This window comes from Molossus molossus, unplaced genomic scaffold (assembly GCF_014108415.1).
Source record: "Molossus molossus isolate mMolMol1 unplaced genomic scaffold, mMolMol1.p scaffold_m16_p_2, whole genome shotgun sequence".
Classification (NCBI taxonomy): Eukaryota; Metazoa; Chordata; class Mammalia; order Chiroptera; family Molossidae; genus Molossus; species Molossus molossus.
This window is the reverse complement of record NW_023425355.1, coordinates 118,390,235-118,415,998: the sequence shown is the minus strand read 5'-3', so window position 1 is coordinate 118,415,998 and position 25,764 is coordinate 118,390,235. Positions and strand designations below refer to the sequence as shown.

The 25,764-nt window shown below is 38.4% G+C and overlaps 1 pseudogene; it reads left to right on the top strand.

Annotated features, from left to right (window-relative positions):
- The first annotated feature begins 930 nt into the window (after positions 1-930).
- On the top strand, positions 931-1,744 carry LOC118635477 (annotated as a pseudogene).
- The last annotated feature ends 24,020 nt before the right edge of the window (positions 1,745-25,764 follow it).

The following is a 25,764-nucleotide window of genomic DNA, read 5'->3' as shown; positions in this document are numbered from 1 at the left end:
TGATGTATGCCCAGCACCTAGAAGAGTGGGTTTTACATAGTACAGACAAGCTATAGATGCACACAAGCTATTTGTTGACCTTTTTAACCAAAATAATAATAATAATAATAATAAGGTTTAGGCTGCTATAATGAATAAAAAGTGTTTATTTGAGGAAAGGAGGGATCTAAATGTGGGGCATAGATTCAGGAAGCAAGCTAAAATGTGCTCCAGAGGGAAGAAAGACTGTTTATAAAGGGCAGAACCAAAAGGTCAGTTCTCATTTCGGTCCTTCATGGGAATGAAGGACTTGGGCCAGGTCAGCAGGGATTAATTAGGCCTGTCCTGTAAATGAAGGATGCTGGATTTTTAAACTGATTGGTTTCTTCAAGGTGAAGAATGCAGATGGTCTGGTCACCATGAGGTGGAGGAAGTAAAGTTCATGTGTATCCATGTGGTAATGTTGAGAATGTTTGTTGTTGGCCTTGAGCTGGGTTTAGCAACAGGTCAGCTGAACATTAGCTAATTTAGCATGAGTTCCAAGATCTGAGACAAGATGTATATAGGCCTCCCAACTCTGTTTAAAGTGACTCTCTTAGTGATGCTTATTCCATTTCATTTTCTCTATGATCAACTTAATGAATGAACTCAAAATATAAAGACCTCATGTCCCTTACTTTTGCATTCTTCCCATATCTTTGAATGCTTTTTCATAACTAGAAGGAATTCTCAAATTAATTTGCAAACAGATAGTAGAGTGGTAGTGAAAGGAGTAGAGAGGAAAACTCTAAGACGAATGAGAACCTCAGGAGGGAGAAGAAAGAGTCAATAAAGAAAAGCCAGGGTGCAAGTGGGCAGCCCCTGTGAAGAAAACTGGCCTTGGCACTGCAGGCCTAGAGCAGTGGCGCGCATGCGCAGGCCTGATGCTGTGGGATGTGCCTCCCCCTGCCCATGGCTGTGGATCTGGACCACTGCAGAGAGTCCTCCGGGATGCTGTGCTCATGGCCCGACACTGCACACGTCCTGCCACAGTCCAGACATCGTAAGTCCCCCGCGCAGTGCCTGCACGTCATGACTTTCGGGAGCCACTGCTGCCATCTTGCTGGCATGGAAGCAGCAATGCTCGGTGAGAGTCCTGAAGCCTGAGAGTCCGGGAGCCGGAGAGAGCGGACTGGGCAGCCGACTGCCATGGCATGGGCACCGCTGCGCTTGGGGTGGTGTGCCGCAGAACCAGAACTGGAGCATAGAGGCCCACAGCCTCCTCAGCTAAAAGGGCTTCATCGTCAGGTCCTTTGGAACAGAGATGCATGTGAGGCTTCCAGGACCGGATGTGACAAGCCCAATGTTTATGATTTCAACACCACATATGATGAGATGTACCATTATCTCGTGAAAAAAGACAACTGTATACGCAGAATGGTGTTTTGCCATGTTGCAGAGAAATAAGAAAATCAAGCGGAGCCTGAAAGGTTCAAGAATTGCAAAGATGTGTTAGACCTGATCTTCACCTGCAAAGAGAAAGTATACCACTAGTTGCTGGAAAAGCTGAATTTCAGACAGCAGAAGACCTTCCTACGGGTGCCTGTGATCCACGTGAACAACCAGGACACCTACAAAGAGGCCAGCCTGGGGGCGTTTCTCTTCTCTGAGCTGTGCTAGTGCATTCAGCTCATGGATGATGTAGACAGGGAGATCGGGGCAGTTCCTGCTGCTGTTCAAGGAGAACTGTGGCCAGACCTTCCTGCACACCCTCTGCTTCTACTAACTGGGGCGATGGTGCCTCCAGAAGCCGCCTTCCTGCACTCCCTGTTGTTGATATTTTCCTTCCTGATATTTGTTTCCACGCTGAGGACTTCTGCCGGTGGACAGTACCAGAACCCAAATGAGATGAGAAGATACACATAACTGCAGATTAACAGCAATCACATTTTTGTACCCCACTTTCACTTACAAGTGGGGTATTATTAAATTTTCTTTAACCAAAAAAGAAATAAATGGTTTATAGTACAGTTTCCCCCAATAGATGTCTTTCATTTTGCATTTCTCCCCATCCCTGCCCCCATACCTGGCTGGAATGTATAAATATCTGAATAAAGCAATGGGGCTCTATCTGTTAGGAAAGAACCTGCAATTGTCCAATAAATACATGCTGATAGTTTAAAAATAAAAAAAAGAACAGACTGGGCCCAAACCCTTGCAATTCTGCTGACCCTACAGAGCTGTCTAGGGTGACTGCAGTCTTGGACACACACTGTTGGCCCCAGAGGGTTGGAGTTGCCCACTCTGATGAGAGATGATCCTGTGAGAGCTGCAGCAAGGAAATTCAGAGGGTGAGGTGTGGTGCTGCAGGGAGTATACATGAAGTGAAGTGTAGGAGGTATACATGTAACTCTCTTCCTTCCTTCCTTCCTTCCTTCCTTCCTTCCTTCCTTCCTTCCTTCCTTCCTTCCTTCCTTCCTTCCTTCCATTTTGTGAGCTTTCCCTGTGCATGTTGAGTTGTATAATCTCATTTGGTGTCAACAGGTAGGTGGGGCCATGGCATCAAATGCATTGGGTTTACTATCCCACCTCAGTTCTCGACAGCCTGCTATGGAATTGTGTCCCTTTCTTCAGCACCTGCATGTTCACAGCTCTTATGCTAGGAAAAGAGAAACCCTGTGTTAGTGACCTCACAAACTGAGAAAAGGCCAGCCTGTGGTGTGCAGCTCTCATGCCTTCTGCAAGGAAAACTCCCAGCAAGAAATGACTCCAAGGGGACAGAATTGTCCCCTGCAGAGACACATCTGTTCCTGCCTTAGCTCTGGATGTGAGAATGTTAGGGGAACACTACAATGGCTCCTTCCAGCTGTTCCTGGATCTGGGATGGTGTCCATTGAGAGCTACATATTTTCCGTAGCTGCAGGTATCGAGGTTTTAACAATGAGATTTGGGTCTAACAAATGGAATGCATAGCAGTGTGTGTATTGTAATCACAGGAGGTACTTTTTCCCCCCTAATTATTAAATGCCATGTGAAAGACAAGAGGTTAAAAATGGAATGATTTATAGTCAATGAATCATGTTCATGTAGCTCTATTCTAATACTTTCTGAATGTATTGGTGCTCAGAAAAACTGCACATGTGTTGTTCTTATGGATTTTCCACAACAGGGGCTAGGATTGCTCTTGGAATATGTAGGATGCCAGAAAGTTTCCCTTCGTTCTACACAGATTAGCACTGTGTGCACGACTCTCCAGGGCACAATAAAAGCCTTATGTCAAAGCTTAGTACAGTGTTTCTTTTTTACCTATGATAGAAGAGCTTTGAAGAAACTACCTTTGTTGGTGACCCAGGAACATGGGTAGCTCTACTTTTCTGAAAATAAGATTTGGTCCTCCATCATTTCATTTTTAATAGCTATCTTGGAGAAACCACTTACTGTAGAACCATTATGCCATTTGTAGAACACTTGATCGTTTACCAGGCATCTTCACACGTGTTTTGAGCCCCACAAAGGACTTACTATTCTACTTTTTATAATACAAAAGTGAGGTTCATGGACTTTAAAGCCATTTCCAGCAACTGGCAAAGCAGGCAACAAATACCAATCTTATTCTAAATCATATACTTTTCTCCTAATAGCAGCTTATGACTCTCACAAAGAATGAAGGATGAAATCCCAAATTTGGAGCAAGAGGTTTGGATAGAATGTGCCTGTCTTGTTCCAATTGGCATTTGGATGCCAAGACAAATCAGACTGTCATTCGCATTGTCTGACTTAGAGCAGTGGTTCTCAAGGTGTGGTCCCTGGACCAACAGCCGCGTCAGCATCACCAGGGAGATTGTAAGAAAAGCAGACCCTCAGTCCCCAACTCAGACCTACTGGATCAGAAACTCTGGGGAGGAGCCCAGAAATCTGCATTGTGAACCAGCCCTTCAGGTGATGCTGATGCCTGATACTGTTGGGGAAACACGGATTTAAAGGTATGACCTCATAGAGTTCCTCTTCCACCCCCTTATCTCACAATCCAACCTTTAGTTTGAAAGCTTTTTCTGATACATAATAAGCATTTCCCTGTCATTTCCTGCATCAGAAAGGTTTTCTCTGTAAGAGTAAGTGAGAAACAGGCACAAATGCAGTGAAAGTTTGGATGGGTGAGGGGGGTGAAGGAAAAAATTGTTAGTTAAGAACATAGAGTTATTCTGGAAGGCTGTTAGGAGCCTCAGGTCTTGGGACTTCAGAGGAGAGATAACAAAAAAATGAAGAAAGGGCTGAACTTTTCAGTTGTATGTTCTATCACAATCAGTTACTTTTCCTGAAATGCTCTTGTCATTTTAAATTGATAATTCTAGCCCATTGGTTCAACTAGTCAATCGATACCATCTACTAAGTTTAAAAACAAAAGCAAACATAGTAAGTGCCTCTCAGTAGAAATCAAGAAACAAGACATTCCTGCTTTAAGTCTGGAAAGGATCTGGGTAATGCAGAAGTAATATGTGTTTGTCCCGTGAAAGCTACCTGGGCCAGCTCCTAAGAAGCCTCAGGGGAAGTCTATGGGTTTGGGGGAACGAATCAAGGAGTACAGACTAATGGCACATATTGACTGCTCCTCCGAAAGCCCAACTGACACTGAGTGGATCCTCTTCCTGGATGTTTCCCAGACCTTAGTTTGTTTCATGAGTATTTGCCACACAATTTAATAGTGACCACAAGGATGCTTTTTTTTTTTTTTTTTTGTCCATTTAAAAAATCAAAAGAAAAATGCCTTGTTCTTGCATAGTAGTGAAAGTCCCTTACCTGTTGTTCACTTTCGTCCACTTTTGGGCCAGGGTAGGAGAGTAACTTCCATGGAACTTGTCATGATGACAGGAAGTATTCTTGAATTTTAGGAACAAGAATCGTGTGTCCCTTGCTAGGCCTTTCGACTCTCTAATGCTAAATGGAGACACTTACAAAAGTAAATTTTATCTGATAGTATAGCCATTTTCATTTTATATGTCCAAGAAAACACTATAAAGCCCTTGCTATATAAATGCTATTAATTTCTTACAGACGTGTGCACAAAGATTTGGAGAATAATTTTTCTCAGGTCAAATGTCCTTAGTTTGAGAAGCAGCCTCTACTCCTTCCTAGAGCTGGAGAGCCTAACTCATGATATTGTCATTTTATAACACCCCCTCTTTAATCTTGACCATATGGATGTATTTGTGACCATGCACATCACACAAATTCATCCAGTGTCCAGACCATCTTTTCAGGTTCATTGTTTGACATTTCTCTGAAAGTCATTTTCCTACAGGCCATACTTATTTTTTGAACAATTTTATTGAGATATTGTTGGCATAAGAAGTGTGTATATTTAAGATGTACACTTGATGTTTTGATATACATACACATTATGAAATGATCACCACAATCAAACTAGTTAACATATCCATTACTCCTACATAGCTATCATTTGTGTGTGTGTTAAGATTTAAGAGCTATCCTCTTAGCAAATTACAAGGATACAAAACAGTATTGTTAACTGTCACTACTATTGCTGTACATTAGATCTCTAGAACAAGGCAAGTTTTCAAACTATTTCTTAATCACATATTTTTAAAATTGTTTGGCTATAAATCCTGGGAGGAAAAACAATCTTAGATTTTACTTGAGCAACAACAGTAAAACCTTTGCTCTTTTGAACCTCATATCAGTCATCTATGACACTGTCCTGGACGCTCATCATCCACTGTCCTCCTTATCCTTCCAATCACCAAGACTTTTCCACTCATATTCTCTGTTTATTTTCTATCCCAACTCCTCCGTCATCCTTGATGATGTAAACACCCTTCTAAGTAATGTCCCCCACCTCCAGTACTCCAGCCTCCTACTGCCTTTGCAGGGTGGGCAGGCAGCGACTAATATAACCCCTACCAAGGGTCACTAGGGACCATACTCCAGTGTAGAGAGGGAGGAATGCTTACGTAAATGCAGCCTAAAATTACATGAGGTGTTTGCTTATTTATTTTTATCGTCTTGGAGCTGTCATGGCCCTGGTTGATTGATATTGTGGATGTGTTTCCTCCATCAGTGACATTTTAGGAAATCAACTCCTTGTCAGAAAATCAACTCTTATACCCAACAGTGTGCCACATTGTTCTGTGGTCTTACAACCAGCTGGACTGTGCTGTGAATCACATGGCCTGGGGCCAGGTTTGTGACACAAGTGTTCTATGGAGGTTTTCTGATTCACTTCCAGCTCATCGTTTCTTTAGGGAAAGTGACTGAAAGCTGTTTATATGGGTTTCATGACAGAACAGATCTCTGAAAACAATTTAACTCCCTATAGTTTGGTTTATACAGCCTGTGTTTGTGAAGGTTATCACCAAAGCCAGCTGTTGGACAGCAATTAGCACAGGACTGTCGAGACAACAAAGTGGAGGAGGAAATGAAGATGGGGAGGTTGTGTCCAATCTGGTCAAAACAACCTGGAATCTTATGCCAGCTACTAACTGAACACTTATAAATGTCGGGCATAAGTTACATATTCTTAATTCCCATCTATAAGGTATGTGATCTTGCTTTGTGTATGTGTGTATCATTAAAATTGAGGCAGAGAGAGAATAAATATCTTGCCTGAAATGGTGGGGCTGAGACTCCAATGTAGGAATGCTTAAGCCCCACACTGAGGGTTTTAACCACCCTACTCTATTCCTGCTACTCGTGCCCCATACTTCCATCCTGAACTCTCAAACCCCCAAGATCACCGAGAAACAATCTATATCTTATCCATCTTTTTATTTCTCGCATTGCTTCACTTGATCTGTATATAGTAAGTGTTCAATATCTGCTTGTAAAATGAACAAATGAATTTTTAAAAAATCCTCACCTAAGGATATTTTTTCCATTGATTTTCAGATAGAGTGGGAGAGAGAGAGAGAAAAAAAACATTGATCTGAGAGAGACACATAGTTTGCCTCCTGCATGAGCCCAACCAGAGATGGGGATTGAATTACAACTGAGGTACATGCCCTTTACCAGAATTGAACCTGAGACTCTTTGGTCCATGGGCTGATGGTCTAACTACTGAGCCAAACTGGCCAGGGTGAATGACTGCATTTTTATAAAACAGATCTGCTTCAGGTCCTGATATTTACAGGAGGCGTGTACCCAAAATTAAAAAAATATATAGCAAAAATAAAATAAAAGTCCCTTTCTTCTTGGTCAATAATGTTTTAATAGGTATAATGAAAAGATAAATATTTAATTCAGGGAAGGGTAACAGTATGTTTGGTTTGAAGGGAGAATGTGACAGCTGAATGACAGGCTCAAATGTGCAGCCCTCCCTGTGTGCTGCCTTACCGTGACCTCGTCATGGGTAGAGGGCACCTCTCTGCCCCTTGACTTTCAGCTTCACCTGCTGACTTGCTTTGTCCTATAGCATGAATGTGGAAGCAACTGACAGTTAGTTCCAGATCTAGACCCTACAAGGCCTCAGGCATTTCTTCTTGCCTTCTTGCACCTTAAGCATTAGCATGAGAAGAGCTTTCCCCAACCTGGAACCCAAGTGAAACTTGTGAAGTAGAGCTGGGTCAGCCAAGCCCACTCTAGTTTGTACAACTCCCAGTTGTATGACCCTTAGCATCCAATTGCAGATACAGTGAAATAAAAATTTCTGTCAAAGCCACTGAGTCTGTATCAATATCTAATAAATACAGGAGATACTCCCATTGTTTTCAGAGTTAAATGCCAGTGGCTCTAGGTCAACAATATGTTCTACTAATATAATACTTGCTCTGTCTCTCACCTTTTGATTCTTTAAATATAATTAAATTTTAGAGATGGCCCAGGGCTCAGAAGCTAGGACAGAGTCAGCCAAATAAACAACTAGATGAACTCTTCAATCTGTCAAGAAGAGAAGCTTTACTGGGCTAATTCCTGAATGTAGAGATTAGTCTTTATTAGCAAATTGTTCTTGGATATTTATAAGAAAATTTCTAATATTGTCTGCAATTTAATATGTGGTTTGTGTAATGTGTGTGTGTGCGTGCGCACGCATGTGTGTATGCGTGTGTGCGCATGCATGTTGATTTTCAATCTACGCCTTGGTATATGCTGCTGGGCCTAGTTTATTTAGCATTTCAGAGTCTGTATTCAGAAATGTAGGTAGGCTCTACTGGTGTTCTTCCACTGTCTTTATCTCTGATCAGCACCAGATGGTTTGTTAATTAGTATAATATAAAGAATGATTTTAATTGTTGACTTGAGTGGTTTCAACATATGTTGATTGGTTAGGAATAATTATATATTTCTGCTTTTGCAGGAACTGGATAAGAACTCCTGAGAAGCCAGGGTTCTGTCTGTACCTTTTAGACTGGTGCCCAGATCTATGACTAGCTCTGGTTCTTGTATATAGCCACTTTTAGAGGATTCTGAATTGTGTCATATTGGTCTTACATAGAAATTTGCAACAATGTTTACTGAACTGCCTGAAAGGACAAAGTTATGCCTACTTTCTCATAATTGTGGTATGTATAACAGAATACTATCTATGACTTATAACATGCCATTTGATGGTAAGGTGCCAGTGGAGGAGACCTAGATACCTTTTTTTTTTTTTTTTTTTTTTTTTGGTACGTGCCGCTAGCGGGAACCGAACCCAGGGCTCCCTGGTCCGAAGGCCGATACTCCAACCGCTGAGCCAAACCGGCCAGGGCGAGAGACATTTTTTTTTTAAATCTCTGTTGGAGTTTACTGACATTTGTTAAAACAGTCTAATAATGGGGTATAACCAAATTGCCTTTCTTAAGTTTATGTGCTTCTTAAAGAGATTGAGTTTTAAGCCAATTATAAGTGGAGTGACTAATTAAATAGGTGGCATTGTCCTTTAACAAAATTCTATACAACAGCCCTGGCCAGTTTGGCCCAGTGGTTAGAGCGTTGGCTTGCGGTCCAGAGAGACCTGGGTTCGGTTCCCGCTAAGGACATGTATCTTGGTTGCAGTTTGTCCCGGCCTTGGTTGGTTGTGCGGGTGGCAGCCATTCGATGTGTCCCTTTCACGTCAATGTTTCTCTCTCTCTCTCTTCCTCTCTCTCCCTCCCACTCTATCTGAACAAAAAATGGAAAAATGTCTTCGGGGGAAGGTAAAAAAAAAAAAAAAGAAATTCTATTCAACAAACATAAAAATATTGCTATATATAATGTGAAAGATAAACAAAGCCAGAAAGTAGTTAAAGCCATGAAGGCAGAATTTTATTCACTAATAACTACTGTATGAGAGAGAACTGAGAGTTGCCTGAACTTAACTCCACTAAACAAAAAGAAGGAAAAATTTTAAAGGCTGAGGTCTGCTAAAAGAAAGGCACTGAGGCCATTAAGAGGGGATTTGCTCCATGTGACTAGACCATTTGGGTTTGCAAAGTGGTACTTATCTGAAGGAGAAACAAATGTCTCTTATCTTTATGAAAGGAGGCAGTGGTATAAGTTGGAGCAAAAGGCCCACTGAAACTAAGACCTCACTGTCCCATGAGGACAGACAAAGAACAAGAGTCATCTCTTTTACTGTGTGCATTTCAAAGAAATGGCTCTAAGATCTTTCAGGAGATAGTACTGGTTGCTGGAAGATTTATATCTCAAAGGGGCAGAGAAAGGAGTTGTAATTGCTAGCTCTCTAAAGGAGCCTATCTGCCTATCCCCAGATCAAACGCTAAATCCTCCTGGAAGTCTTGAGCTTTCTCAGGCAGTCATTTTAAGGAGCCGGCCTGGATCATCCTAGGGACATGGCCTTAATTTAAGCTCTAGAAGCCATGCTTGAGTTTGGGCTAGTCATTTAGGGCAGGGGTTCGTATGGAGCTATATACTGAGACTTTTTTTTATAGCAATTCTCAGTAACAATAAGAATGAATCTGAAAAACATTATGTTGAACTGTATATTTCATGTTATGACATTTTACTGTTTATATGGTTTGACTCAGTTAAGGAAATGACTGGTTATAAGAAAGATCTCAAGATAATGGGCAGATCCATGGCATGCTGGGAATTATTCTATCTCTTTAGAAGTATGGTCCTTTTCCAGAAATTCTTCTTTTTTAATCAAATTCTTGAATCCATGCTGTCACCTTCACATTTTTCTGTTCTTGATTTCCCATTTGAAACTCCCAGGAACTTGATTTCTTCATCTACATGGGAATATATTTGCACTATAGGCAGCACCATTCAAATTAATTAGGAAGTGAAGCCATGTCAATTAGCACATCCCCATAGCACCACCCTGGAGCTGGCTTAGACAGCTAAAGTGATTTGGTTAAAGTCACATATATAGCCAACCACAACAAATGATTTACAGCTAGATTCTTTTTCCTTACAATATAATGTAGCATACAATTTCTGTACATGTTTGGACATTGGGTTGAGGTAAACAGATTCCTTCAGTATCTCATAATATAAACTTAATTTATTTATCATTTGGAATAAATTAATTAATTGTTCTGTTTTTTCAAGTAAACAAAAATTCAGATAAACTCAGGCATTTTGCATAGTCTTATTTCTACTTTCAGTTTTGAAACTCGATGTATGAAAAATTGATTCAAATTATATCTGTTCCAAGAATAGGGAACCCAGAAATGGACCCAAGACAATATGCTCAATTAATATTTGACAAAGGGCACAAGAGCATACACAGTGGAGTAAAGACAGCCTCTTTAATAAATGGTGTTGGGAAAACTGGACAGCTACATGCAAAAAAATGAAACTAGACCATCAACTTACACCATACACAAGAATAAACTCAAAATGTATAAAAAACTTAAATGTGACTCATGAATCCATAAAAATCCTAGAAGAAAACGTAGGCATCAAAATTCCAGACATCATACACAGCAGAATTTTACAGATACATCACCTAAGGCAACAGAAACAAAGGAGAAAATGAACACATGGGACTACATCAAACTCAAAAACAAAAGAAACAACCACCAAAATGGAAAGGTAACCCACTCTATGGGAGAGCATCATTGACAATGATACATCAGATAAGGGGGTAATTTCCAAAATATATAGAGTGCTCATACAACTCAACAAAAAGAAGACAAAGAACTCAATTTAAAAAAAGGCAGAGGAACTAAATAAACACCTCTCCAAACAGGACATACAAATGGCTGAGAGACATATGAAGAAATGCACTAATCATCAGAGAGATGCAAATTAAAACAACAATGAGGTATCACCTCACACCTGTCAGAATGGCCGTCATCAACACATCATCAAACAACAAGTGTTGGCGAGGGTGTAGAGAAAAGGGGACTCTACTGATGCAGCCACTATGTAAAACAATATGGTGTTACCTCAAAAAATTAAAAATTGAACTTCCATTTGACCCAGTGATCCTACTTCTAGGAATATACCCTAAGAAACCTGAAACAGCAATCATAAAGAATATATGTACTCCATGTTCATAGCAGCACTATTTACAATAGCTAAGATCTGGAAACAGCTCAAGTGTCCATCAGTAGACAAATGGATAAAAAAAAGCTGTGGTACATATACACAATGAAGTACTATGCAGCTGTAAGAAAGAAAGATCTCTTATCATTTGTGATGACATGTAGAGACCTGGAAAGTATTATCCTAAGCAAAACAAGCCACGTAGAAAAAGACAAATACCACATGATCTCACTTATTTGTGGAATATAATGAACATAACAGTCTGAGGAATGGGGTAGTCCCAGAGACATGGAAGTGGGGTACAGACTGACAATCTCCAGAAGAGGGGGTGGGGGTAGATAAACCACAGAACTTATATACATGTATCCATGAACAATGGACATGGACAACAAAGCTGGGGACAACGTGGGGGGGCAATCAGTGGGGGGAAAAGGAGAAACATCTGTAGCAAAAATAAATTAATTAATTTAAAAAAATTATGTCTGTTCCATGGCTTTAACAGTTTAGCCAATTCTCTCCAGGCTTAACCTTTACTTTTAGTACAACTCTTTTATTGTAGTAATACTTTTATCTGAACTTTATAACTAGCTTTTCTATTGCAACATCTCTGCCATTAGTATTAAGACCAATTCCCATGGCCTCAGCCAGGGTCAAAGTGAACTGAAGCCTGGAAGCCTGAAATGAGGTCCATACCATCTTTGGGAAATCTACCTTATTTTGTTTCAGAGAATGTGCTTCTTGGTTTATCCTCCTTGGTGATGTTGTTAGTGAAAATTGAAACCTCAACTTATTTCAGTGTCTTCTCTCATCTTTGCCTTACAGTGCTATTGCCTTACAGGGTATTGCACTGGATATTAGAGGAGAGAGTGGGCACGTATTACAAAGACCACACCCTGTCTGCCTCCATGAAGACACTTAACCAGGAATCCATTTTAAGGAGAAGAGCAAGGGGCAGGAGGAGCTAAGAGACTAAAAATAGTTTAATTCAAATGTGGCATGAAAAATACCTTAAATTATTTAAATCAGAAATCAGATAAGTTTAAGCTAAATTACACACACATGCACATATAATATACACACACATTTATTGTGTGTATGTGTGTGTGTGTGTGTGCACGTGGATATGTATTCAACCACCTAAGAAGCAGGTATAGCTTGGGCAAAGACCAGATTCATTACAAAATAAAAAATAAAGATGTTTCATTCTCTACCTATTCCATTTATTATGTAAAATTTGCAACCCAGCTGCATTTTTTATCTTGAATAATTCTTTAATTACCTTTAAGCATGTTTAATTATATCTCCCACCTAGACTGAAATCTCACTAACAGTTTAGTTTCTAGAAAAATCTTATGTACACAGTGTGTGTTCAGTGATTAATTTCTGAATGAATTACCAATTAATATTAATTCTCTCAATTTATTAAACATGGGAAGACTGAGTTTGAATTGCCATTTCACTGTTACATGGAGTCACACATAGTAGAAATACCTCTATGCACTTCCTTTTATACAATGAATAATGAATGCCTTTGGAGGGAAGGAAAATCTCTACTCCTCTACCTGACTCCACTGTTAAAGAAAGGAGCATTGTCCCAAGGTGAAGGATATTTCCTCAGAGCCTTGGAGATGGGAACAACTTGAAAGATAAAACACGCAAGCCCAGTAGTTAGAGAGCCTTGATTTTAGTCTCTTGTCTTAGAGTCCTGAGGTTAGCAACCATGTGAAGTTTCCAGCTTTTTTTTTTTTTCCAGCTTGTAAAAAATTGAGGTAGAATTGATATATAACATTAGTTTCAGGTGTACAACATAATGATATGACATGTATATATATATATTTTTTAACTATTTTTTCTTTATTGCTTTTAGAGAGAGGAAAGAAGAGAGAGAGAGAAACATTGATGAGAGAGAACATCGACTGGCTGCATCCTGCATGCCCCCCACTGGGGATTGGGCCCACAACCTGGGCATGTGCCCTGACTGGGAATCAAACTGGTACCGTCTTGGTGCATGGATCAACACTCAACCAGTGAGCCACACCAGCTGGGCGACTTGTATGTATTAAGAAATAATCAGCACAATAAATCCAGTTAACATCTGTCACAATGCCTAGTTACAAAAATTTATTTCCTGTGATGAGGACTTCTAAGATTTACTCTCTTAGCAACTTTTATTTTATTTTTATTTTTTTTATCCTCACCCGAGGATATTTTTCCATTTTTTGTACAGATAGAATGGGAGGGAGAGAGAGGAAGGGAGAGAGAGACAGAAACATCGATGTCAAGGGACACATCGAGTGGTTGCCACCCGCACGACCAACCAGGGCCGGGGACAAACCGCAACCGAAGTACATGCCCTTAGTGGGAACCGAACCCGGATGTCTCCGGACCGCAGGCCGACGCTCTAACCGCTGAGCCAAACTGGCCAGGGCTCTCTTAGCAACTTTTAAATATGCAATACACTATTACTAACTATAGTCACCATGTTGTACGTTACATCCCCATGACTTATTTATTTTATAACTGGAAGTTTGTACCTTTTGACCACCTTCACCCAATTCTCCCTCCCCACCCCCCACCTCTGACAACTACCAATCTGTTCTGTGTTTGTTTTAGATTCCACATATAAGTATATAAGTGAGATCATATGGTATTTGTCTTTCTTTGTCTGACTTATTTCATTTAGCATAATACCCTCAAGGTCCATCCATGTTATCACAAATGGCAAGATTTCTTTCTTTTTTATGGCAGAAAAATATTTGGAGTTTTCTCTCACTGGCTTATTTCGTTTAGCATAATACTCTCCAAGTCCCTCCATACTGTGTCAAAGAGTAATAGATCCTTCTTTTCTACAACTGCATACTCTCAACAAAAAAGATTTAAAAAAATTTTTTTTTGAGTTTTCATCTCCAATGAAGAAACCACACAAAGGCACCCAACAGTACACAAAACACTTATATTAGCTGCAGGTCTGTGAATGAATTAGGCTCTCTAGCTTGGCTGTCTTTGCATAAAACACCTGTCAAAGAAATGCTGACAAGAAATGTAATCACATTCCTCTCCCTTCACACAATTATCAGAGGGGAAATTGAGTTTTAGCAAGAACATCATGGCTATAAGTTTTATTGTTTATTAAACATGCAATCAATCATCAGAAATTTTCATAGGGAGAATCCAAGAATATGTCAGGAAATTTTATTAATAGAAGTTAATCTTGATGTAACTTTGCAAGAGATTTGAAAGCAGAGATTGTATTTTATTATGACAGGAAAATTTGTGATTTAAATGCATGAACATAAGTTGGCTGAGCTCTTGAAGCAGGTCCCTTTCTTCTTGTAGGAAGCTAAAGATCCTTTGACAATTTTCAAAGAGAATGGACCTTCCACCTAGATGTTATGCTGTAGCGTATCACTATAACTCTTGAGTGCTCACCTATTTAATGATTAGATTCTAATTTGTTCACCTATAAATCACTTTAAAGTAGACTTGCTGAATAGGGAAAACTAATAATCCTTTTCAAATATCTGTCAGGACTCTACTATATACAGCCTCTAGCAAGTTGAGCATCACTACATTATCAAGGACAGCACCATTAAATGAGATGAAAAACTAGGTATCTGGGGCAAAAGTGCTGATCAGCTACAAGCTACTGGGTTTGACAACTTCAGTAATCTACATCAAGGGGAATTGTGGACCTATTGAATTGCATTGTGTTAAATCAGGAGGCTTTTAAAAATCAACCTTGAAAACACTTTTACATGATCTACCAGAAATTAAAGCAAAGCTGTACCAAAAGAGTGTTCTATTGGCAAAACTGATTTTGATGAAATTAATATTTTAAGTCTATCTCTATGGCAAAACATGGTTTATTAGAGGTGAAAGGGTACCTATAATCCTAAGAGGTCTGCCAAAGAAATAATTTCTCTATTTGACTAACATATTTTCAAGGTGCTGTTCTTTCTTTTAGAAACCTTTCCTTAATCAATTTTGAAAAAAAAAACAAAAAAACAACAAAACGTCTTTTAAGAGAATGTAGAACAATTGCTCCATGTTCTTGCAGACTTTAGAGTGTCAGAAACCTGGAATACCATAAGGATCCATGTAACCTCTGCATTTTTAAAGTTGAAGAAAATGAAATAGAAGTTAAATGACTTGATAAATGTCATTAATTTGGTGGCAGATCGACAGCTGAGAACAGGGAGCATTCATTGAGCACTTACTATGTGCTGGTTGCTATTCTATGTGCTTTACATGAATTAACTTCTATAGATAACAGAACATTATAAGGCAGATATTATCATCATTCTCATGGTATAAATGAGGAAACTGAACTAGAAAGAGAGGAATTAATTGTCCCAAGGTCACGCAACAGTGAGTGGAAAAACCAAGATTGGTTCTAGATTTTATGTTCTAGAAAATTATGCTGTACTGCCAACTAATTTTGTTTCATATTTTTATTTTGGGGGTAGAGATATTAACTTTTTAATCAGCTTTATTGAGGTAGATAATCTATATACAATAAAATCAATCATTTTAAATGTGTGATTTAATGAATTTTCACAAATATATACAGTGAATAACTACCACAATGAAGCTATTAAAATTTTCCTTTATTTCTCAAAAATGTCCTAGGCCTTATCACAGTCAATTTCTTCACTCCATCCCTGGCCACTAGCAATCAGTGAACTGTTGTTACTGTGTGTTTTTCCTAGAATTTCATATAAATGAAATCATAAAGTATATCTTTGTGTCTGTCTTCTTTCAATTAGCATAATACTTTTAAGAGTTATGCATGTTCTTGTGTGTATCAGTTGTCCCTTTTTATTGCTAAGTAGTTTACCATAGTATGAATAAATCGAAATTTATCCATTCACCAATTATTGGGCATTTGTGTTTTTACTAGTTTTTAACTATTATGAATAAAGCCTCTATGAATACTTGTGTAAAATTTTTGAATGGACATGTGTTTCAATATCTCTTGAGAAAATGCCTAGGAGTGGGATTGCCAAGTCAGTTAACAAGTGTATGCTTAACTTTAAGACAAAGCTAAAATGTTTTCCAAATTGTCTGTGCCATTTTGCATCCACAACAAAAGCACATGAACGTTTTCATTGTTCTACATTCTCACCAACAGTTGTGTTTTCCTTTTAGCCATTCTGATTGATATGTAATGGAATCTGCTGTGGTTTAATTTTGTGTTTCCCTGATGATTAATGACACTGACCATCTTTTCATGTACACAATGGTGTTTTGTATGTTTTTCTTTTTGAAATGCTTGTACAAATATTTTACCCATTTTTGAATTATGATGTTTGTCTCTTAATGATTGAGTTGTTCTGAAAACAAGTCAATTTCAGGAAAATCCTTTGCAAAGATTTTTCTCTATATAGGCTTTCATCAGATGCCCTTTATCAGTTCCTTTTATTCTTCTGAGAATTTTTTTGTCATGAATCAGTGTTAGAATTCTGTCATTTTTTTTCTGTATCTCCTAGAGCAGTGGTTCTCAACCTGTGGGCCATGACCCCTTTGGGGGTCGAACGACCCTTTCACAGAGGTCGCCTAAGACCACCGGAAAACACAAATTTCTGAGGGTCTTAGGAACCGAGACACCGCTCCTCTATCTGTCTCCAGGAGGGTCTGCCCACATGCAGATACGCCCACATACAACATGAGGAATTGTATTAAAGGGTCGCGGCATTAGGATGGTTGAGAACCGCTGTTTAGAGGATCATACAAACTTTTATTTATACCTCGTTAGTATGGTGAAATACTTGGATTTTTAAATTTAAACTAGCACTGAATTCCTAATATACACCCAAATTGGTCATGATTTATTATTGTTTTTGTATCTTCCTGGACTCACTAAATTTTTGCATGAATGTTCATGAGGCAAGCAGATTTTTAGCTTGTTTTTTTTTTTTTTTTTAAAAAACAACTTTGGTTTTGGTAGCAAGAAAATACTGTCTTCTTAAAATAAGTTAATAAGAGTCTGCTCCTTTTCTATTTTCTAGAGTTTTATTGAATAGGTATTACATTTTCCTTAAATACTTGATAGAATTTACTAATGAAGTTATCTGATTTATTATATGACACAAGGTGTATTTAGAGTTGTGGCATTTAATATCTAATTATTTATGGATTTTCCACATATCTTTGTTTTTAGTACAACTGTTGTGGTTAAGAGACCACATTTGTATGCATGTGTTTTGACCTTCTTGGTATGTTGCTTGCATTTAATTTGAAAAGTGTATTCCATAATTTCTTCAAATAATCCCCTCATTCTGGATCATTTGGTTGTTATTTTTTTTTCCTTTTTTAAAAACATTTTTTTTATTTTTTTATTATTTTTTTTTTTTAAGAGAGAGAGAAGGGAGAGAGAGAGAGAAATATTGATGTGAGAGAGAAATACTGATCGGCTGCCTCCTGCATGCCCTTTACTGGGGAATCGAGCCTGCAACTGGGGCATGTGCCCTGACCAGGAATCGAACTGGAACCTCCCAGTCCATGGGATGACGCTCAATCCACTGAGCTACACACAGGCTGGGCAAGGAGAATGTCACCTTCATTGCATCCTCATGAGTACTGTGTAACTGCTTGAAGTTCTATTTACTGTTTTTGTTTATGTAGTATTTTATTCATTTAATGAATTTTTAATATTGTATGAGGTTAAATATTATTTCACACATTTGGATACTAATTGTATTTCCTCTGTACTTAATTTTCTGCTCATATCTTTTACCTCAAGATAATTCTTTAACCCTTGTCCTTAACATTATGTCCTGAATCTGAGGCTCCCTTTAAGCCCAGATCTAGGCTAGGCCTTACCTGACTTACTTGTGTCTTTCCAAATTTCTGCCAGCTGCTTTGCCATTTCACTGGTCTCCATCCTCTCCAGCCCACGGGGTGATGGGGAGAGGTTGCTCTGTGAACTTGGTATTTGTTTACATGGCCCAATCCATTCTCCTGCCACCACCAAACATGGGTATATTGCACTGAACTAAGTTACTTCATTTCTCTAATCTGCGGTCTTACACTTTTAGTCCATGGGCCAGCTTTTCTCCACAGATGTGTTTTATTTAGTTTAGACAGTTTTAAAGTGCTTTATGAGTTTGTTGTTTTATATTTCAGCTCTGTCATTTTAATACATTTTTTTTTCTAAATATTGAAAAATAATACATCAGAAACTGGATGTATAGCATTACTTTAAAAAACAATCACAACTTGCTGACTGGCCAGCATTCCACAGGACAGTAGCAGCTGGAGCTAAGATTGGGAGACAGTTTTATTTTGCCATGCTCTCCACCATTCCCTATGGTGTCGCCAAGTGTCAGTCTCTGGTTATCACTATGCTTATAGTATCATTTTCCTTAAAAGAAGAAAACAGGAAAAGAAAGGCTAAATCAAGAGAGCCATAGATTTAAGAGTGTAACTTGTGGAAATGAGACTTGTACCTCTGATATGCCTCCGTTGACAGAAGACTGCATCCGGAGCTGGCTCACTTCATTTGTTGATATTCCTTGTTTGCTTCTACTGTTGGCATTTGAGTTGTTTTTAAAAATGTTTTTTCATTTATTGATTTTTAGAGAGAGGGGAAGAAAGAGAGAGGGAGATAGAAACATCAATGAGAGAGAACATCGACTGGCCATCTCCTGCATGTCTGCCCCCCACTGGGGATGGGGTCCACAAACTGGGCACATGCCCTGACCGGAAATTGAACCTGTGACTTCTTGGTGCATGGGTCGACGATCAACGACTGAGCCACACTGGCCAGGCTGGCATTTGAGATTTATTTTTCTTTATATATATTTTTTCATCAATTTATTTATTTTTGTTACAGATATTTCTCCTTTTTCCCCCATTGATTCCCCCATCCCTCCCTCCCCTCCCTGTCCCCAGCTTTGTTGTCCATGTCCATTGTTCATGCATACATGCATATAAGTTCTGTGAATTATCTCTTCCCCACCACCCCCTCTTCTGGGGATTGTCAATCTGTACCCCACTTCCACGTCTCTGGGACTACCCAATTCCTCAGACTGTTATGGTCATTATATTCCACAAATAAGTGAGATCTTATGATACTTGTCTTTATCTGTTTGGATTGTTTTGCTTAGGATAATACTTTCCAGGTCCCTCCATGGCATCTCAAAGGATAAGAGATCTTTCTTTCTTACACCTGCATAGCACTCCATTGTGTATATGTACCACCATTTTTTATCCATTCGTCTACTGATGGACATTTGGGCTCTTTCCAGATCTTAGCACAGGAACTTTCTGCTCCGTGGCTCTGTACTGCTTGGGTTTGGTTGTCTACCTTCATGTTCACTCACACTCTCTTACACACTCGCTCACTCTCTCACACACTCACCCTCCCTCCAGTCTTGCCCACCACCATCAAAACAATTTATTTTCTTGTTACTTATTTTTCAGCCTTTTTTTCTCTCTGTATTTCATTTAGAGTATTTCTATTATGTCTTTAAGTTCAAAGGTCTTTTCTTCTTCAGTATCTAAAATGTAGTTATTCCCAGATTTTTTTTTCCTTTTCCTTTTCAGAAATGATATTATCATCACTAAAAAGTTCTATTTGGACCCTGTGAATCTTCCATTTTTCCCCTCATCAAATCCAGGTCTTCTGTTATATTCTTGAGCTATGGAACATGATTATAATAGGTCTTTGTTGGTCAATTCCATCATCTCCATCAGTTTTTTTAATATATTTCTATTGAATGATTATTTCTTCTGATCGTGGGTCATATTTTCCTGCCTTTTTCCTGGCAATTTTTCATTGAATTACAGTCTTTGTTGATTTCACCTTGTTGTGTTCTGTATTTTGTTGTAGTTCTTTAAAGAGTATTGAACTTTGTTCTAATGTGCTGATTTGGGGGCAGCTTTATCCTTTCAAATCTTGATATTAAACTTTGTTAAGACAAACTCAGAAAAATTTTTGTTTTAGGGCTATTTAGTGTCACCATTAAGGTGATAATTTTCTGAGGCCTCTATGAGATGCTCCTTGTATTATCAAGTTTCTGCACTGGCTGATGGGAAATGCAGAATGCCCCTAGCCCTCTGTGAGCTGTGGGAATATTTTTGCTTACCATTTCTAGTGGTTCTTTTCTTATCTTTGTGAAGATTTTCCCTATGTATGCACAGATAAGTATGCAGCAAAAGTTCAAGGGGGAACCCTCTGCAAAGTTCAAAGGATGGGTTAAACACAACTGAACACAACTCTCTTTTCAGTGTCCTCGTCTTCTTTTTTTTTTTTTTTTTTTTGGTTAATCCTTACCTGAGGATATTTTTCCTTTACTTCTTAGGTAGAGTGGAAGGGAGGGAGAGGGAGAGAGAGAGAAACATTGATGTGAGAGAGACACATTGCTTGGTTGACTCCCCACATGATCCTGACCAGGGCCAGGGATCAACTTGCAACCCAGGCATTTTCCCTTCAGCAGGAACTGAACCTAAGATCCTTTGGTTTGTGGGCCAATCACCACTGAGCAAAATTGGCCAGGGCTGTCTCCTCCTGTTTAGTACTCTGCCATTGATATTCTCACCCACTCAACGTCTCTGAACTCAGTTTTTTTACTCCTTAGGTCAGTAAAACCACTTAAGTCTGGTTATTCCCCTTCGTTATTCTTCAAACTACTTGGAAATTGCCTACAAGTTAGCTGGAACAATCATAGAGCTCAATTTATGTGTACCCCTTCTCTCCATTGCAGTATTAGCTAATGTCTAAAAACAGTTGTTAGATGTATTTTGTCTTGTTTTCTAAGTTGCTTGAGATGGGAGGGTAATTTTCAGAGTCATTAATCCTTTTACTAGGTAATTTTAGTGGTAATGACCTACATGTTATATTACAATGTAATTTTATTTCAATCTCTTACTTGTGTGACCTTGAACAAATTGCTGAATGTTAATAATCCATTTATGGGAATAGCAATGTGAATAGTAGGGAAATTTATGCTTATTACACTGTAAAAATTTTTTGTTAATATATGAATGTCATGATAATATCTTTAGTCTAAGTCCCAGGTCTTTGGCAAGTTAATAAATATTTTAAATATTTAGCTCCCCATTTTTAAAGTAGGTTTAAAATAGTACCTACTTAAAGAATCATTTGAAAAATAAGTAAGATAATGTAGAGAAGTTAGCTCAATGCATAGCATCATCTTGGTTCTCAATAAATGGTAACTTAAATCTTTATTAATGTAATTTTAATGGAATGGATATACTATAACATGGATTAGTATGCATTAAGAATGCTACAAGAAGAGATATTAGAGTTTATTATACTGCCTATATACTTTAGGGATGAACAAGTTTATTTTCTTTTCCTAAGAATGCCATTTCAACAACTACTTATTGAAAACTTAGTATAGCCCTGGCCGGTTTGGCTCAGCGGTTAGAGCATCGGCCTGCGGTCCTGAGAGACCCGGGTTCGGTTCCCGCTAAGGGCACGTACCTCGGTTGCAGTTTGTCCCCGGCCCTGGTCGGTTGTGCGGGTGGCAGCCACTCGATGTGTTCCTTTCACGTCGATGTTTCTCTCTCTCTCTCTGTTCCTCTCTCTCCCTCCCACTCTACCTGAACAAAAAAATGGAAAACTGTCCTCGGGTGAGGAAAAAATAAATAAATAAATAAAATAAAAGAAAACTTAGTATATATAAAAGACTGTTATAGGCACATGGGGTAAGCAAATATTGACAATATATAGTCCATCTCATCAAATATCTTACAATCTAGCAGTCAATTATACATCGAAATAGTTCTTCTAATCACAAAAACATATAGCTACCTTAAATTAATCTGGAATAAGAACTTTAATATCCTTCTTTAAAATATTTCAAAATTTTATATTGTTTAATTTTTACCTGTAATACCCCTGCCAATCTTCTATTGTCTGTGGATTCAATTTTTTGTGACTATTGTGACCTCCAGTGAAGGCCTTCTTTCTGCCCTATACATCTTTGTGCTGACCCAAACTGCCCCTGGCCTTATAACACTACATTTTTTCTCTCCCCAGCACAAAGCTAATGTGTGTTTTATTATCACTTAAAACAATCTTTATTCTTTTTATTCTAAGCCCTAAACCAAGCTTATTAATTTTTCCTAAATTTTATTAAACAAAGATATATAAAAAGCACTTTGACAGTCTAAATAGCATATGGTAGAGTGACCAAGCTTTTGCTAATATTTAACCTTCTAAGTTGGTATCTAAAACACATGATCAAGGGTAAAGAGCTGAACAGGCATAATATTTTTATAGAATAATAAGGTGAGCCACTCAGTACTAAAGTTGAAGTAAAAAAAAACAAAACTAATTTGAAAATAAACATTGTGCTTCTAGATAACCTAAAACCAATTCCCAGAGAAACTTATGAAAGTTTGAGTATACATTGTCCTTGTGCTGATTTTCTGTGTGCTTTTAAGTTTCATCCGCACCTACTCCCAGTTCCCTGAGATTTGCAAGTTGTTACAGAGGGATTCCTATTTCTTAATACATAACAGCATGAATACTTTTATGTGAAATATTCTGTAGGCTTTTCTAAAGGAATGAATTAACCATAACAACATATTTTATAAAATAATGTGGTCCTTTTAATGTTTAATTACACTTTGGTTGCAATTACATGTTTGTGACTATGTTTTATTGAATTTTGTCCCATCTGTTCCATTGTCATGCTCTCTTGTACCTAAAGCCTGCTCACGAGTCATGATTTGCATCTTTTCTTCCCTTATGATCCAGTGTTCATATAATACTAAAAATTCCATTCTTTGTACCTTCTCACCCTATGCTCTGTCTTCTTAATACACAGGCCCCCTTGGATACTGCTGCAGCCTTGCCTTTATCTACACGTTTTACTTTTATGAATTTGCAATTGTGCTAATGCTGTCCTAATAGGAGTATCCCTCTCGCTGAATGATTTTGCCCCAGATATAGCCTGTGTAGTCCTGGTTTGCAAGATTCAGCATGCCTTCTATACCCTTTGTGGGACTATTTTATTATTGCACATTGCCACAGGAAGACATGCATGACATTGAGGCTCACCCATAACGTATTAAGCAAAACCCAGACATCTTGGGCAAAAAAAACCACATGATTTCTTCTAGCTTTAGATTTTTGTTTCTAGCTATGATTATTTAACACACCTCTGGTCTATGTCCTCTTTGCTTTCCCTCTACTTCAAATACCCAAATGAGTCATCTCCTCATTAACTAAAATCAACTTCAGTTATTTTATTTTTTGCTTTTTCTGTATTCTGGTCAAGAGCATACTATGATTAAAAAGAATCATATATATATATATATATATATATATATATATATAAAAATTTCAAGATATTAATGGATAGAGACTGATAAAAGTATTTATTGGTGTCCTTTATTCCCTTTTTAACATCAATGCCTAAAAATACCCAGATATCTCCCATAGCATGTGCCATCTTTTCTCTAAAGGAGGGAGCTTCTGTTTTTTCAGAGATCCTGGGTCCCTGATCTGTCATTACTCAAGTCACTTATTAGTGGCTGGCCATAGAATGAGCATACTCTTAAAGCATGCATTATTCCTACAGACCTGTTTTGCTGTATTGCTTTGCCTGAAACAAGAATTATGGGCCAATATATAAAACAAAAGGACGGATTTCAAATCTATTTATGGACACACAAATCAAAAGAACAACAAAACAGGATTCCTAAACAAGGAGGCTTTTAAACCGGTGTACTTGTCATTCATTTTTCTTGAGAGAAGACAAAGCAGCCTATCTTTGAGGAAAAAGCTCTGCGATTTGCCTTACTTAACTTTAATGTAATGAAAATGTTTCCAGGAGAAAGAGAAAAATTAACATAGTATTGCCTACAGGTTTGAGGATTCACTTGGTACATTTTGAAGGATTTCTTGTTACACCATTCATTCACATCATGCTTAACTACCAGGTTCTCTCTAAAGCTTTCTATTACTTAGTAGAGACGTGTTATCACCCTCTTTTCATCTTGCATCAGAGTGTTCTTATAGAGTTTGCCATTCTTTTTTTTTTTTAATCCTCACTTGAGGACTATTTTTTTTTTTTTTTTGCATTTATCTTCAGATAGAGCTGGAGGGAGAGAGGGAGGAAGAGAGAGAGAAACATTGATGTGAGAGAGACACATGGACTGGTTGCCACCCACACAACCCCAACTGGGGCTGGGGAGGACAAACTGCAACTGAGTTACGTGCCCTTAGTGGGAAACGAACCCAGGACTCTTCAGTCCGTGGGCCAACACTCTAACCACTGAGCCAAACTGGCCAGGGCGAGTTTGCCATACTTGATATGCACTCCTTGTGGACAATGCATGTTGCTTATTTCATTGGAACTCCAATGACAAACTGAACAATAATTTAAATTTAGGAACTACTTAAAGCTGTGACTTTGGAGGCACAATATCCTGGCTGTGTATTATTTGCTATCAGGCTTCTTATTTTTCCAAGCTCCCCAAATTGTATTATACAATGTAGCATTATATAATGTAACATTTGGAAAGATTAAATATTTACTAAGAAAGTAGGTGAGGTGACTATTAAGTAATTATTACCAATTCAATCAGAAGGATTGAGCTAATTTTCTATTCTTTTGATGAAAATGAAATAAAATACTGTTTCTTTATCATTATCTTAATAAAAGGGAGATCAGCCTTTAGCTTTAGTCAACATTTCCATGAGGGCATTATGACATTTCATACTTAAAAAAGAAATTCCCCAAGATTTTAACAAGATAATGCCTATATTAAAAAGAATGATCTCAGATTAATAACCTGCATTTACACCTTAAGAATATAGGAAAAGAAAAGCAAGCTAATTTACAGAATTATGGGAGCATGCTGGTATGAATAGAAGCTCATGTCTTCAATTCTGATGTGTCAGAGTTGGGTACCAGACTCTGAACTCAAGAGAGTACAGACTATTACCCATCCTTCAGTTCTTTGATAAGAAGCCACTTCTTCCTCGAAGCCTTCTGTGCTTGTTATTCCTTTTACCACCTCCTGATTCTACCTGTGCCCCACCCCTATTCATTGTCCATCATTCTGTCCTGCTCTGAGTTCTAGTAAGCTGACTCATAGAGACTGAAACACATGAGCTCTCTTGCTTAGGTGGGTTTGGCCAATGAAATACAGTCAGAGGAAAGAGGATAGAATGTTTCTTCTCAGCTTCCTTCCTGTTCTGGGTGACATTTTCAGCAAGTGGATGGGTCCTTCCACTGACTGTTGAGTGTCCCTCCATGGCCCCAGTTTTTACTAGGATAGTAACACTATTTTCTCTCTTTCCCCTATTCAGGCATAAAGGCAGAAACTGTTTCCCGCTTTTAATAGTCTCTGGGGTATTTATTGATTCCCACAACACCATTCACATAGCTATAAGTG